Below are 13,681 nucleotides of genomic sequence, written 5' to 3'. Positions count from 1 at the left end.
GCCAAGCCCGAGCCCGGCCCGAGCCCAGCCCGCACCCAGCTGCTGCTGTGGCGCGGTGCGGCTGCTGCACGCACCACGTGCTGCGGCTACTAGCTGCTGCTGGCCGTGGTTGCTAGCACGCACCAGCCAGCCATGCTAGGCTCGGCTTGGTGTTTGCTAGCCACCTTTACTAGGACATTTTTGCCCCTAGCATTCGGATGCTCGGAGCACTACGATGCTAGGGGTATTTTGGGAATATGGTCGATTTATTATTATTTTTGCGCGTCTCGTCTTTTATTATTTTGACTCGACTTCCGACGATCGGTTTCGACGCTTTAAGCTCGAATTACCGACGTCTAAATATTTAACACTCGGGCGACGAATTAATTTCTTCCGAATTAATTCGTCCAGTTGGTTCGTATATTTTGCTTGGGTGTGACCCGAAAGGTTCAGTCAAGATTAAGCTGTAATATTAATTATATTAATATTACTGATCGGAAGCGGCCTCCACCCAGGCGTTCCGATCACTTGACCTTACTGAATATATTAGCTTTCTAATAATTCTGAACCCGCTATCAGAATAATACACTTGTTCAAGGACACCATTCCTTTCACCAATGCTGGCGTCTGGAGCTACGGCTAAAAGTCTGGCACCAAGCTCTGGCCCCTGACGCTACTTCCCACATGCCTCAGCAGCTTTCTGTGCTCGATAAAATTTTCCAGTTTCGCGCGGTGTTATTTCAGTCCTAGTTGTGAAAGATATTTCTCAAATTTCCTACGTGTAAAATCCTATGTTTTTAACTCATTACGGATGGTCTTTCCAATGAGATCTTTTATATGCATATGACAATAATGTTAATCAAAATTACGCACATGAAATACTTAGAACTTTTCGAGTCTCATCCACTCATTCTAAATCATTGCCGAAACAAATTCAGGAATTAAAATAGAAATCCTCCCCAGTGGAGTCGCCAAAAACTGTAGGGAATAATTTCAAGCCTTTAAAATCCCACTAGCTTGAACCCCACTGTGATCATACACTAAAGTACGGTGGCGTTCAAAAGGGAAGAAGATAGAGCAAAAGAGTCGCCAACAAGTTTTTTAGGAACTTGTAAACCGTTCACGAGGTGAAGGTTACACCCCTTAACGATCCAAGAGATCGTCAACTCCATAAGGTCTAGAAACAAATAAGGGTTCGGGGATGATGGTACAAATCCAAACTAAAAGAGATTGAACCTGCCCTAATAATAGGCCTCTACTTTATTCTGATCGTATTCATGTGCGCTTTCTGATTAACATGCAATCAATAGGATTAACCCTAAACTTGTTTAATCTATGTTGGTTGAATTTAATGCACAAATAAACTATTATTGGCGATCACTTGAAATTATAATCACATTAAACCTAACAAGATTATTAAATATCTTATTAAGCATGATTACAAGTACCAATTCCCTTTAACATGCATAAAAGGGGATCAAGCAATAAAGAATAATGTATCAAGCAACAAAGAATAAATAATCATGAACAATAATTATAATAATAATAATAATAATAATATCATCATAAATAATCATCATCAAAATAATAATAATAATCATCATAAATTATAACAATTATAATCATAATCATGTTCATGTTAATATTAAAGCATAATAATAATAGCAAGATCCTAGGCATGATACTAACAAGATTAATAACAAACCCTAGCATGTCACTAAGCAATAAAAATCAAATCTTTAACCCTAACATGATACTAACAATCATAAATATTAGGAAGAACATAGGAAGCATCGCAGGAATCATAATTAATATTAAAAATACCCTAGACATGATACTAGGAGTATCATAATAACAATATAAACATGATTTCTACATCATAATATCAATTAATCAATTAAAGTACTTACTTTGATGCCTCGTACCTCTTTCTAATAACAAAATACACACGTTAGTAACTTCAAGGAAAATAATAAACAAAACAATAAAATTAAATAATTGAAAGAGAGATTTGGGACCAAACCCTCAGAAATTAAACCTTTCACGTCTAGGGCGAAGGCAACTTCGAATATGGCTAGGTGTTTCTAGATCTTGTGAATGCGGAATTTTGTATGAGAAAGCAAAGTAAGAAGAAAGAATTGAATGTTTTAAGAGAGATGAATGATTGTTGATGAGAAAGCGTGAAAATTGGTGAATGAATGTAGATGATGATAATTGGTGAATGAAAACGGAGTTTTTAATACGATATTTATAGAGAAAATCAGCCAAAAAGATAAATTAGACAAAACAGAGTCTGACGCTCAAAAAACAGGGCTGGCGCCAACCCTGGCTAGCTGGCGCCAGGCACCAACACTAGCGCCAGGCGCCAATGGCTAGCACCAGGCGCCAAGGCCTGGGGTTAGGCGCCAAGCCTGATACCAACGCGTTTTCGAAAATCTGATAAGTTTACCGTACTGGAGGATAAAATAATATAATTTCCTCGAAAATGCTATTTGATTTTGATTAAAACTCTGAAAAGTCAACAAAAGTCAATTTATCAATGCTAATTGAATTAGAAATGGAAAAAACCTTCTAGAAGAATCTAGAAGACTAAAACCATTCCTAATTGCATTAGGAATGATAAATCATATTAGGCCCTCCCCGAGATCATTGGGTCGTACATAAAGCTCAAACCGGGCCCAGTTTAGTAAATTGGCCATAACTTCCTCAATATTCATTGGAATTGGGCTTATAATATATCGTTGGAAAGGTCTTTGAAAGCCCCATCCAACTACACTACTATTAGACCCATATCATGGACCAACCAAACTGGATTGGATGTTTTCTTAAAATAAAGTTTTCAAAAACAGAGAGAAGAGAAAAGAATTAAAAACTTTCCGCAACACTAGACTTTCCACACTTTCGTTTCATTCAATTATGATTCGACGTGAAAGGTACTCATCACTGGGTTTGGTTTAGGGAAGACACAAATGGGTGTCTAAAATACCTCAAGAACATCGCCAGAACTGCCCCGACAACTCGCACCACTCCGAAGCTTGATGATGCAGTACTTCAAAGCGTCAACCAGCTTCATGAATCCCATCATCTCCGGGCGGGTAGGCTGAGAGCAAAGCAAAGAAAAAAAATCAGTAACAAGCGGTTTTAAAAGGGATGAATAATGTATCAAAAGCTTACCGACTCAAAAACATCAGGCAAAGACTCCTGCGCCTGTCTGAAACCCTCTGGCACGTCAGCAATATGGCACATCACCAATCGGCCCTGGGTAGCGGACGGATTGAGGCGGGATCTCAATCCTCCCCATATGGCCAACAGTCGTCTAAAAATGCGATCGAATAATCAAGTTATTCGACGGTTTAAACAGCGACTAGCAAACAAATTTCTCAAAAGAAATCATATCTCAGGAAGACGGGGTGGAGGAGCCAAGGAGGGAAGCAAGTCCTGCGCATAATCGCCCTCCATACGCACAAGCTCCTGCCAAGGAAAAGTGTAGCGCTCTCCCCTGTTTATCAACTCCCTAAGTAAGCGTGAGTCCAGCATCGACTCCGGTGGAGACAAGGGCACCACAAAGCGATCACTACTGTGCTGACGAACGACACGCTCCCCTATATACCAGACAAAGCGTCCAGTACCAACAAAAATAGTGCGGTGCACCGAAAGCTACAAGGCCTCGGGAAGATTAGTCATCCCAGCCCAAGGCCGATACTGGATATCAATAGCAACCTGAAAATCACATAAACTTGCAATGAAACGCCGAAAATAATGTCAGGATAGAAAATAACAAGCTACAAAAGTAATTCTTACGCCAACAGAAGAAGTGCCTCGGCGTAGCAGCCCGCGTAGCGCAGAGACAGACTCCACTCGTGACTCGCCTCGGTCACGCCAGCTGGCTTCGACAGGGAAGTCATGGACCGCTCCACGACGCCGTCGAGGGGACAAGCACGGAAATTACTCATAGAACCATAGCTGCAATGAAAAGTAATCTGTGAGCACATGAGTCGAACAAATTAAAACTAAATAAGAAGAGGAAAGATCGTCACCTCTACGACTCTCCATAAACCGTAGATAGTGACAGGGGACTGGTCGTTCAGCTGCCTACAACCATGACGTAACGACAAGAGAAGATCGGCATATCCAAGGATGGCCCAGCTAAAGGATCCTATCTCACTGATCCTAAGGAAGGAAGGAAGGTAGTAAACGAGCGCACGCGAACTCCTATCAGGAGAAAGAGTCATGGAAATGAGAATCAAAATGAAGATCTGCACTCGCTGCTCAGGTGATTTCTCCTCCATGTCAAACCCACGGGCCAGAACAGAAGCCAACTCTGATCGCCCGCTCCTAGGACCACCTCGAGACACCGGCTGAGTCCTGATGTGCTGAACAACCAGACCTAACAAATCGGCTACCTCAGCCGCCCCCAAGAAAGATCAGACATCTGTTGTACGACCTGATCGGTGAAACGTAGACCACTGATCATGCTAAAATCCAAAGGGGTCAGTGTCATCTCCCCCCAAGCAAAGTGAAAAGTGTTTGTAGTATCCCAAAAATACTCCAACAACGCGCGAACGACTGTCGCGCCACAACCCCGGGGGCTGCGAAACCCTATGATCGCCGAATAAAAATCTACTAAACCAGCAGATTCCCACAAGGCGTTCGTAACAGGATCCCTCGTGATAATCCCATGAAGTCGAGGAATCAAATCTCCGACCCCAAAACCGTGATGGCGAAGCGTGCCATCGACTATGCCGGCAAGTGGACAATGAGAAACGTGGTTCTCACGACAGAAAATCAACTGGTCTGGTGTCCACGGAGGTGGAGCCCACCTACCCCTACCCGTAGAGGGTCGAGGCTCAGACTCTAAGACGTCGTCATCCATACCCTCGGGAATCGTGGGAGTGTCTTCCCGAAAAGCCTGACGCCGGCATAAGTGGAAAGATTGCGATCCCGTCGTCTAGGCATGCTATTACAAAAATAAAAATCTAAATGGTTAGCATCATTTCCTAAGTTATTTAGTTATTTGTTCCAAATAGCTTAACGGTTATTTCAAGTTGCATTTTCTATTATACGCTAAATTTTTACCTCAAGGCTAAATATTAGCAAAATAATGGAATTATTTCTAGTATTTAGTTTCTCAATGACGAACTAATACTATGTTCTCCTAATTGCATGATACTATGTTCTCCACGACAATGTAGTACATACACAAAACAAAACATGTTTCAAATTTGCACAAAAATAATAGATCAACACATCATAGCATATTTTACAAGATCTACAACCAATGTATCATCATTTCAAGTGCAAAAGAACAACATGAACAACAAGAACACCATTTCACAAAAGTAGTACCAAAAAATGGTGATTTGCTCAATTCTTCACCAAATCACGCAATTTTTGTCTCAAATCGCTCACAAACACACATACATACATATACAAGCTAATTCATGCCAAAAATTTCAACATAAAACCTCAAAATAAAAAATTCCCAAATTTATTTTTCAAGGGTTTTTTTTTTATGAAATTACTCACTTGAAGCAAAATTCGAGACAAAAATCAAAGGAAACTTACATGGATCCTTGTGGAGAATCGAAAATGAAGAAAATAGCAAAAAATTAGAGCAAAATTGATGAGAACTTGAGCTCCAAAGCTCAAAAAACCGTGAAGACAGCAGCAACAGCCGCCGCGACACAGTCAGCCAAAGCCGTGACACGGTGTTCAGATCCCGTGTCACGGTGAATCTGGGAAGCGGCGGAGCTCCGGCCAGCAGCGACGAGCACCGGGACAGCAGCAGCGGCGAGTTAACGGAGAAAAAAAAATTAAAAAAGAAAAAGAGGGGGACACAGCAGCAGAATTGCCGTGTCACGGTACCAGGAAACGTGGCACGGTGAAGTCAACCGTGTGCCGGTTCCGAGATGGCTTGGCGCGGTAGTTTTTGAGATTAAAAATAAAAAATTTTAGGAGAAAGGAAGAACAGGGAGATGAAAATGGTGAAAATGTAGCATGAAATGGCAAATGGAAGTTCGAATTTAAAGAAAAGAGGATCCCGTTATACTCCCCGTTTTTCGTGCCTTGGTGTCCGTTACCGTGTAACGGTAAAATTCTGACGTGGCGCACTGTATTTTAGCTGGTCAAAAACGCGAAAATCAAACATTTGACTATATCTGCATCCACAAAAATCCCGCGCCACGGGATATTATGCCGCGTGACGGGAGTACCTGGCGTGTCGCGGGATTTGTTCTTCGTGACAAGGTGGTCTCGCACGTGACCTGCGTGCTCCTTAAAGCTGTCAGCGAATATTCCTGGCGTTTTGACCAAAATTGCACGATTTTCCGCAAAAATTGGACAGTTAATTTTTCAGTAAATTACGCGGAAAATTCTAACTGACATTTAAAGGGTATTGAAATTACTATTTTGCCCCTAGCAAGCGTCAAAGTCAACTTGTCGATGTTTTAAACGCCTATATGGTCGGATAGTCGACTTGAAGGTGTGAATCATCTGCGGCCCACAATCGAGGATAATCGAGCCATCATACATTTGCAAATTTCAGTGATTACATCAGTTGTCGACTTTCTTCAAGCATGGAAAACATTATCGGTGGATTTTTCTTCAAGTATAGAAAACCGCCAAGTCGGCTTTCCTCAAGCATGAAAAGCATTATCGGTGGATTTTTCTTCAAGTATAGAAAACCGTCAAGTCGGATTTCCTCAAGCATGGAAGACATTATTGATGGAATTCTTCAAGCATAGAATGACACCAAATTCATACGCCGACTTTCCTCAGACATGGAAAGTATCATCCGGTAGGTTTCTTCAGGCTTAGAAAGCTACCAAACTCCTCAGTCGGCTTTCCTCAAGCATGGAAAGCGTTTCAACAAACGTCATTCGGTGGATTCCTTCAAGCATAGGAAGCTGCCAAACTCATTTATCACCAATACACTGGTGCCAGATACTTATTCTATCCTTCTACTCTTTTATCTGTGGAATTAACATTTTTCTACAGGTATCGGCGTATACATAGTGATTTAGGATCCAGAACGTCTTAAATCATTCTCCGTCCCTATCGGCTACTTTGACTATCGTTTTCGAAATTGACGTTTCTACAAACTCAGTCAAAGTGGGGGCTTCTGTAGACACCTAAAAATGTCTGCCCAAAACCAAACCTGATGATGAACAACCTTTCACCGTCACTATTGGTCGGGTTCAGTATTTCATCCCGAGAGTGCTTAAAAAATCGTATTTAATTAAATTCAATTTTTGAATAGTCCATGGATCAGTCTTGATGTTTGGTCAAAGCATAGTTTTTAATTTCAGCCCAAACCTTTTTTTTTATTTTATTGTTTTATTATTTATTTTGGCCCAAACCTTTTATTTATTTTATTTACTTATTTATTTTTTTAGCCCAAATAATAATAATAAATCAGAAATGGCCCGAAATTATCAATTGGCACTTAAAATGCTGAACGAAATTAGGGTTAAAAATGAATTTAGACGGAAAAACGGACTAAAAACTCCCGCGTCACGGCAATAGTCCACCGTGTCACGGGAAATTGTCCCGTCTGACGGTGGGGTTCCCCGTGACACGGGGCACTTGCTGTGACACGGAGGTTTTCGTGTCCTTTCCGCGTAAACCCTTAACGCGTTTTCTCCCCCATTCAAATAATATTTCCCGCGTCACACAACTGTGCACCGTGTCACGACAATGTTTCCCGTCTGAAGGTGGGATTTCCCGTGTCATGGTACACATTGCCGTGTTGCGATATACTTTTTTAGGGTTTTTTTCTTTTTAGGGAGGGTTCCGTGTGTTCCCTCGGCACATTTTTTCTATAAATACCCCCTCATTTCTGATGTACGAGGCAGGGATTAATTCTCTATTTTTCTCTCTTCTATGCTCTAGCCTAAACACTAGCCTACCCTTCTTCTTTCAAAATTCCTTCTTCAAGCACTCCAAGGAGTCCATACTTTACTCGTGATTCTGTCCTTAAGCCAAGGCGTGAAAGGTAGAACTGTTTGAGGGTTTGGCCTCAAATCAACTCTATTTAATTTAATTTAATTTTTGTTTTATTATTATTTCCTTGAAGTTACTAACTCGTTTATTATTTTATAGTTGCAAGCAAACAGAATCAAAGTAAGAATTATGTTCCTTTTATTTCTATTATTTTTCTAACGATTTTATATTGTTGGAATTATTGTTAAATTGCTTCCAATATTAATGTTTATTCTATTATTTTTATTGATCACCATATTGCATGTTTAAAGGGAATATGTAATTGAAAATCACGCATAATAAGATAATTTGGACAACCGGTTTAGGATCCTTTTTAATCTTGTTGTTTAATCAAGTGATCACAATATTTTAGAATTATGAGTTGCATTAATATTCAACCAATTTAGCACAATAATAGTTTGGAGCAAATTGAATTTTTGTTTGTATGCCTTTGAGATCGCAAGAATGCCTTTCACTATAAGAATCGAGTGGAGGCCAATACAGGGGAATGTGACTCCATGACTCACTTCGTACCATCATCCCCGATCCTCCTTTCATGGTTCCGAACAATATGGAGTTAGTAATCTCATGGATTATGAATGGGGTGTAACCTTCACGGGTCAATCGTTGTTGCCTTTGTTGTCCCTTATTCGTGGTTGCTTTATAATGATTCGTGAACGGTTTACAAGTTCCTTAAAAACTTGTTGGCGGCTCCTTACTTTCTTTGTCCCTAATCGTGTCCCTTATCGTATATGTCAATTCCCACTTTCTATGAGTGCCAAGCGTATTCACCACATGCTTTTACCGAGGCGCACTTCGAGCGACGCCTACAACTAGAAAGCAATAAAAAATCCTAATATGATACTAGGAATTAAAATAATATAAACATACTTTCTATGTCAAAAGAATAATTAAATTAATTAAATTACTTACTTGGATGCCTCGTATCTCTTTCTAATAACAAAATACACGCGTTAGTAACTTCAATGAAAATAATAAATCAAACAATTAATTTAAATAATTGAAATAGAGATTTGGGACCAAACCCTCAGAAATTATCAACCTTTCATGTGTAGGGCAACAGCAACTTCGAACTTGGCTAAGTGTGTCTAGAACTTGTGAATGTGCAATTTTGTAGATAAGCTTTAGAAATATAATAGAGAGAGAATAAGCTTTTAGAGAGGGAAAATAGAATTAGATGGTTATGATTTTTGGTGAATAGAAACGGAGAGATATGACCCTTATTTATAGAGAAAGTAGTCCGGAAATCGAACGAAAAGAGTTAGAATTCGAATCGGAATAAAATTGATTCTGTCACAGAGCTGTCGCGCGCGACATAGTATGTCGCTGTGCTGAGACCTTGTCACCGTGCGACAAACCTGTCGTTTGGCGCTGGGACAGTTTTTTTCGGATTTTGTTTTATCATATCTTTTAATCCAGAAGTCTAAATAAGTCATATAATATGTCGTTGGAAATCTCTTGAAGTCTAATTTTCAACCCAATTAGAATAAGATTAAAATCTTTTATAGATAAAAATATATGCCCAAAATAGTGAAATGGTGTCAGTTTTGGATAGAGTTTCGTACTTCTTTCATATCTTTTTCGTTATAGCTCGGAATTAATATTATAATATATCATTGGAAAGATAATTTCAAGATATATGCAATCATATATATTTGGATAAAGATTATGAGGAACAAAAATAATATATGGACATATTCCATTTCGCACAGAACAAGCTAAGGACTCTCAAAAAGAGAAGTTTGATTCAATTTTGAATTCTTTGATCTTATTTTTTCAAAAAAAGGATAATTAAGATCTTTTAGAAAATTATAGAAGCTTTTTATTAATCCTAATTTTTTTAGGAATGAGATTTAACCTTTGGACCCTCCACATGATCATTGGGTCGTAGGTAAAATCCAGTTTGTGCCCATCAGTTTAGTATTTTGGCCATAACTTTCTCATTATTCCTCAGAATTGGGCTTATAATATATCGTTGTAAAGGTCTTTTCAAACCCCATCCAACTAAACCATTAATTAAACCTTATCATGGACCAAAATAAACTTGACTGGACGTTTTCCATAAATAGAGTAAGTAAAGAAATATTTTCAAAAATTGAAAGAAGTATTTTTATTAAAACAACCGCATCACAAGACTTATCACATTTCACCTTGTTCGAAATCAAATAACGTGAAAAACATTCATCACTGGGTTTGGTTTGGGGAGACACATTTGGGTGTCTATAGAAGCCCCCACTTTGACTAAGTTAAGAGAAACACAAGTTTCGAAAACAAAAGTCAAAATAGCGATAGGGACGGAGAATGATTCAAAGCGTTCTGCAACCCTAAATTATTCTTGTAACGCCGAAACCTGAAAACTAGCATTAGTTAAAATAGATAAAAGAGTTAAGTGATAACTTGTTATTTGATACAATTTTAGAGTGATTTCGAACCTTGTTTACTTGGTATATTGGCATTTTGGTTCACTTTTACTCTATTTTTATTCAACTTTTGTGTATCCCTTGCTTCACGGGTTGTTAGTGTTTTCGTTGATTTTTTAGGTTCAAAGACGACCATTTGAGGCATTTGGATGATAAACCGAGGTTAGAAGCCGAAACAATGGAGCAAAACCGAAGAAAAGTGAAGATAAAGGCCTTAGAGAGTCTGCACGGACGTGCAAAGTATGGCATGTCCGTGCAAAAGTGTCCCAGCACGACCAGAAGCTACTGCCTACTGCTTTCAAGGTCTTCACGTCCGTGCAGAGGTCAGCACGCCCGTGCAGGATATTCAGCACGTCCGTGCCTGATCTTGCACGTCCGTGCAGTTTGCTTAGCCCAAATCATTTTCAAAACTGATTCTACTGAACAAGGCCTGCACGTCCGTGCCATATTTGGCACGTCCGTGCAGGATGCCCTGGCCAAAACAGTACCTTCTGCCTCCCAGGTGCACGTCCGTGCCTACCTTGGCACGTCCGTGTAGGTATAGCTGCACGTTCGTGCCAACCTCATCACGTCCGTGCTGACCTGTAGCCGTGCCCGACTCTTGTTTTCTCCGTCCTTTTTATTTGGAGGTCTTTATAAATAACCCCTTGAGCTCATTTGTACGACATCCAAGTTTTTAGTGCTTCCTCTTAGGTTGCAATTGTAGAAACACAAATATTCTCAAATCATTAGTTAGATTATAATTATTAGCTTGGAAACTTCATTCTCAATCATTGTAGAAGACAAGTTCCACCATTGATATTCAAGTTGAAGCTTCTAGTAACATTTTCTCACTCTTCTCTTCCATTTTAATTGCTTTGATTGTTAATTATCTTGCTTAATTCTTGTATGCTTAGATTGTTATTTAGCTTAATCTTTAGTTAATTCTTGTTCATGAGTTACTTGAAATCCTTAATTGCTTTAATCTCCATGGATTGCGAGTAGTCTAATTTTCTAGGGTTTGGGTAAAACCCTCAATGTAGTCACTAACTACTTGTTTCATGTGTTAATTTGGTAATTGTTGGGTGTTAATTAGTTGAGCTTAAGTGGTTTAATTGCTTAGTTCTTGTATATGGCCATTGCTAGAACTATTATCTAAGCTTTCTCAACGAAGGATCGAGAGATGAACTTGAGTTAGCTCCCTTATGCTTAATTGACTTGAAATGCCATGAGAATAGGAATTTCCAGTCAAGGGAATGTTTTTGTCATCGTGATTATGCTTTAATACTTGTTTTATGCTTTGTAACCACGAGAGTAGGTTGTATTCATGATTCGAGTAATCCCTCTAGCTTGAGAGAGTAGTTGGGTGCTTTAGATGACTTCCCCTATATTATCCCCTCAAATTACCATTGTTTGCTACTTGCTAATTGTGATTTGTGACGAAATTGAGTGGTATATCCCAAGCCCTAGAATTCTCTAAATATTGTTAATCATCCCTTAGTATTAGTTGATTTGAATTAGTACATGCTAAATAAATCCAAACCAATTTCGACTTCATTTAGCTTGTTTAAACGGTAGTATCTCGGTGGTTGATTCAACGCCTCTCTTAGGTTCGACCCTTTCTTACCCTTGTTATTAGCTAGTGAGACCAAGATAGGACTTTATCTTTGGTAGGCTCGACGACGGCCTATCAAATTTTGGCGCCGTTGCCGGGGAGGCAAAGTCACATTGAATGTATTATTGTTGAATGAGTCTAAGTGTGTATATTTGTATCATAATTTTTCTTATTTATTTTTGTATATTTGTGTTTTCAACTTGTGATAGTCATTGCTAACGTTTTTCTTAGCTTTGTTTGACCTTGCATGACACGGAAGAGTAAGCAATCACCGCTTATTCCCGTTGATCCAGAGTTAAATAGGACTTTGAGAAACGTGAGGAGGCTTTTGCAAGGCACACCCGAGTTCTCTATTGTATATTCGGATTCCGATCCGGAGGAAATCTTTGCAACCAACGAAGAAGATAACATGGGTGATAACAATCCTCCTCCACCATTGTTACGAGATTATGACCACCCCAATGCCTTCACACTTTAGAGTGGCATACGTCTCCCTACTACGAATGCAAATAATTTTGAGCTTTCACCTCAACTCATCCGTATGATACAAGGTGATCAATTTGGTGGGAGTTCTCATGAGTGTCCTTTTTCTCATTTGAACAACTTCCTCGAATTGTGCACAACCATCAAGCAAAACAACATTACGGAAGAGTTCATCCGTATGCACATGTTTCAATTCTCCCTCCGTGACAAAGCGAAGCATTGGTTGAAAACGGTAGAAGAGGGATCACTGACCACATGGGATGAAGTCACTAGAGCTTTCCTTGGAAAGTATTGTCCACCCAAAAAGACCGCCGAACTAAGAAGGAAAATCACCAATTTCAACCAAGAGATTGATGAAACCTTAAGTGAAGCTTGGGAGCGTTTCAAGGACTACACTAGAAAATGCCCACACCATGGTTTCACATCATGGATCATTGTTCAAAGCTTTTATGATGGTCTTACTCCTACTTCAAGGGCCAACCTTGATAACGGGGCCAGTGGTAGCCTTAAAAAGCTATCGGTGGATGATGCATACAAGATGATTGAAGAAGTGGCAAAGCACTATGCATACGGAGGTGATAGGCGGCAACCTCAAGCAAAGAAGGGAGGAATCCACGACCTTAGTGCAATAGACCTTATTGCATCAAATTTTGACATGCTAGCTCACAAGCTAGATCAAGCCACGCTTACATCTCCAAGCTCTTCTTCACAACAAGTCATGTCTTGTGAAACTTGTGGAGGAAATGATCACTTGTCCTCCTATTGCAACTCAACTAACCAAGAGCAAGCTGCGGCTATTGGGCAAAGAAACGAACAATACTCTCAACCCTACAATCAAGGTTGGAAACCCCAACAAAACACGGGTTGGAAACAACAAAACTAAGGCCCCCCTCAAAACCAATACAACCAATCTCATCCACAAAACCAACAAGCTCCTTACTGTCACCCTAACCAAAGGGACCAAAACCAACAAAGGCATCAATATAATCAACCCGCTCCTCCACCTCCTCAAAATCTAGCCTTGAAGCCGCACTTGAGACCTTCATTACACAACAAGGAAGAAGCAATGCGGATATGCAAGTGAACATCCAACAACTTCAAGCACACAACAAGATAATTGAGAATCAATTGGCTCAAATTGCGCAACAAGTTGGAAGTTCATCCTCTAATCCTAGTGGTCACTTCGCAAGCTCAATGGTTGTGA

General features: G+C 39.8%; 1 non-coding gene across 1 annotated transcript; it reads right to left on the bottom strand.

The window, feature by feature from the left end:
• Window positions 1-12,790: 12,790 nt before the first annotated feature.
• Window positions 12,791-12,897, bottom strand: LOC145557182 (small nucleolar RNA R71). Its single transcript, XR_014092233.1, has one exon. It is a non-coding gene; the product is annotated as a small nucleolar RNA R71 (small nucleolar RNA).
• Between the last annotated feature and the right edge of the window lie 784 nt (window positions 12,898-13,681).

The sequence above is a fragment of the Chenopodium album genome, chromosome 8, assembly GCF_948465745.1.
Source record: "Chenopodium album chromosome 8, dcCheAlbu1.1, whole genome shotgun sequence".
NCBI lineage: Eukaryota > Viridiplantae > Streptophyta > Magnoliopsida > Caryophyllales > Amaranthaceae > Chenopodium > Chenopodium album.
This window is presented reverse-complemented; position numbering and strand designations above follow the sequence as displayed.